This window comes from Chaetura pelagica, unplaced genomic scaffold, assembly GCF_000747805.2.
Source record: "Chaetura pelagica isolate M959 unplaced genomic scaffold, ChaPel_1.0 scaffold456, whole genome shotgun sequence".
NCBI lineage: Eukaryota > Metazoa > Chordata > Aves > Apodiformes > Apodidae > Chaetura > Chaetura pelagica.
This window is the reverse complement of record NW_009953574.1, coordinates 2,147,755-2,150,971: the sequence shown is the minus strand read 5'-3', so window position 1 is coordinate 2,150,971 and position 3,217 is coordinate 2,147,755.

Genomic DNA, 3,217 nt, shown 5'->3' with positions numbered 1-3,217 from the left:
TCACGCGATGGTTTGCTCCACTGCCAAAGCCAAGCTCTCACCACCAGCACAGCAGGGGTGTGCTGCTGCAGGCATCAGTCACCAAACCCTGACTGCAGATTCATCATCATGATCACCTGTGCCTGCATTAGCCAGAAAGAAAATCTTCATTTGCTTTCAGGCTTCTGACTAAGCTGCAGGCACTGCTGATGAGGAAAGCCATGGTTTGACTTGTGCATGAAGAAACATTAACTTGCAAGACACCAGCAAGGCTGCTTTGCTGTCAGTTTAACACTGCATAAGCCAGGGCTGCTAATGAAAGCAGCAGTCCAGCCTCACCCTGTCCTGCCTGTGCACCCCATGTCCTTGTGCCAACAACTCCTGTGTCCACATGGAGAAGCAAACCAAGGAAGCAGTAACAGCAGAAACGAGCATCGTTTTCTCCCTTCTTATTCTGCAAGATTATTCTTAATCCACAAGGATGGTGAAGAGACTAGAGACTAGAAGCAGGACCACTTTATCCACCAGCTTCACCTTCAAAACTGATTTGCAAGCTATACTGCAAAGGTAATAAAGCTAACCTCCTCCCCTTTGCAGTCAGAAGTTTTAAGTCCAGCTTTCAAATTCCATTCAACGTGCTGCACAGCCTCTCTAAATCTCATTTCTGGTAGCACCACAAATGCCAAACTCTAAGGTTCATATTCATCTTGCTAAGATGGGGTGAGCTCAGGAGACAACTTCTAGGTCTGCAAAAATCTAAGAATAGCATTTAAGCCTCATGCCAGCCACTCCTCAACAGAGGAGGAAGATGCAGAGGAGGCCACCATTGCTCATCAACTGGAACTGGGCATGAAAATAATTCAAAACTCCTCTACATGATACAAACACTCCAGCATCCCTGCTCATTAGTAGCTTCCTACATGGGCCAACACCAGGAGGGAGGAATGGCAGCCCAGTCCATTCCCTCATTCTCTGTGGGGTTCCCTCACTTCTCCACGGTGTTGGGAAGGATGTGGCATCCTGCCTTCTCCTGACCTGGCCAGGAGGCTGAGCAGCACAGAAGTTACAGCGCCAAGGGGCTAATTTCCTCCCTGACCACCAGGTCTTCTTTGAACCCAAATATATATTTCAGTATATCACAAACTATCTGGAATACAGCACCAGACCCTCCACACACAAAGCTGGACACAGGCCGACCCAGGTGCGTATGTAAAATTCAGCTGCTTCTGGGAAGGCTGATTGTGCCCAAGAGCAGACTGCACCTTCTCCTGCTGTAAGCACATCCCATAATACTTAGGAAGCTTCTTTGTCCATTGTCTTTCAAAGGGAAACATTCAAATGCTGAAATAGCTCTGAAACTTTTCTGGGCCAGCGCTACTTTTAAATTACTTAATTTAAATATGTACCACGTCTATATATACACACACACACACACACCAAGGGAAATTAGCATCTGTGAGAAGGGCTGGTGCCCACACACTGTAACTCTGCACAGCCTCCCCAGGTCTGCTGGGCCTGATTGTGCCACCATGGCTCCACACCACTGCAACCCTTGCAGAGCCCCAAAAGGATCCTGCCCCACTGGCAATGACACTGGAAAGACCACAGCCTGCAGGCTCCCCCAGACCACTTGCTGACACACACCATTCCTGGGGTATAGAGAGCAAGTAGGGGCAGGGAAGTTTTAAGACCAAATTACAGAGACCTTTAAGCTGAAGCCTGAAGTCCTTCCTTCAGGATTTTCCTCTCCCTCCCCTCCAGGGCTGAGATGCATGCTATGCACCTTCATTTGTCAACTGAGCTCCAAAGAAGAGGACTGTGCCACAATAAGGCATTTCTCCCACCTGGAGAGCAGCACCATTGCAGCCTCCACATACTACCTTAAAAGCACAATACCCACAGGGAGGACCCACAGGGGAAAAACATCTCTGCAACCCCATGGAAGCTGCTGCATAGAAACTTGAACTGCGTTTCTTCTGCATAATCCCAGAAGAACTAGCTCAATTCAGACTGCTCCAACCCAGACACTCGATAGTTTCAACATGGTACAGACTATTACCTTGCTCTAATTACAGGATCACGTTACATGTCCAACAACTGCTGCAATTTAGTCTTGCCTGATACACCCCAGCTCAGAACTGCTCATCCCACCTCTCGCTCCCATACTTTTTGGCATCCTTTGGATAAAGGCAGGGATCCCTAGCAACATTTCATTCTCTCTCTCACACACACACGCACCCCAAGCCCCCCCAAAAAAGGTACAACTCATTATTTCCACGCGGTAACCAAGGTTAACAACTTTCAACCGGCGCAGAACGAGCTAGTTGTAGGCAAACAGCACGGATCCAACAGTTCTGCTCAGATTCTTGTCCCTGCAAACCCATGACAGGATTACCTGCTAATAACCAGCGCCGCACAACCCCACCAACCCGCACCCCCCTCCCCGAGCCCGGAGAGATCAAGCGAGGAGTTTTCAGAGAAGCCAAAGCTGCCGGATCAAGCCCTGGGGAGTTTCACTACCTCAGAGGCCGGGGACCTTCCCCACAGCAGCGCACATCTTCCCCTCGCAGCCCATAAACCGCATCCGCCGGCAGGAGCAGAAGCCGAAAAAGGTTTCTCCTCTTCCCTGCCCGCCTCCGAGCCGAGCGCTACCGGGTCTCAGCCTCTCGTCTGGCCTCGCCTCATGCTCTGCAGGGGCAGATCGGGCTCCCCGAGAGGACGAGCCGTCCGGCCATGGCTCGGCGATGATTCAGCAAAGGGGGGTGGCTCCCCGCTCGCAGGGCACACCTCCCTCCCGCCACTGTCACCCCGCGGGGCCGGGGAAACCGGGGAACTCGCTCTGCCCGTCATGGCTGCGCTTTCCCAACCGCGCAGGACCCGGCCTGGGAGGGTCGAGGGGCAGCGAAAAAAAGGGGTTGGGAAGAGGTGAAATGGGGGGGGGGAAGGGGGCAGCCGGCGGCTGGAAATAATTCAAGGAAGGCTTTTCACTACGGCACGGGTAAATGAGGCAAACAAACCGACCACCAGGAAAAAAAAAAAGGAAAAAAAGCAAAAGCCAGACACTTTGGGAGCCAGCATCAACTTCGCCAGAGCTGTGCTCTTTTGTTTCTAGGCAGACTCCAGTGCGGTGGCAAGAACGAACAAATGCGCATGTCTTCGTGAGAGTCTCCCCCACCCTCCCCCAAAAAAATAAAATTAAAAAAAAATAATTAAAAGGAAGGAAAACACCCCCCCGACC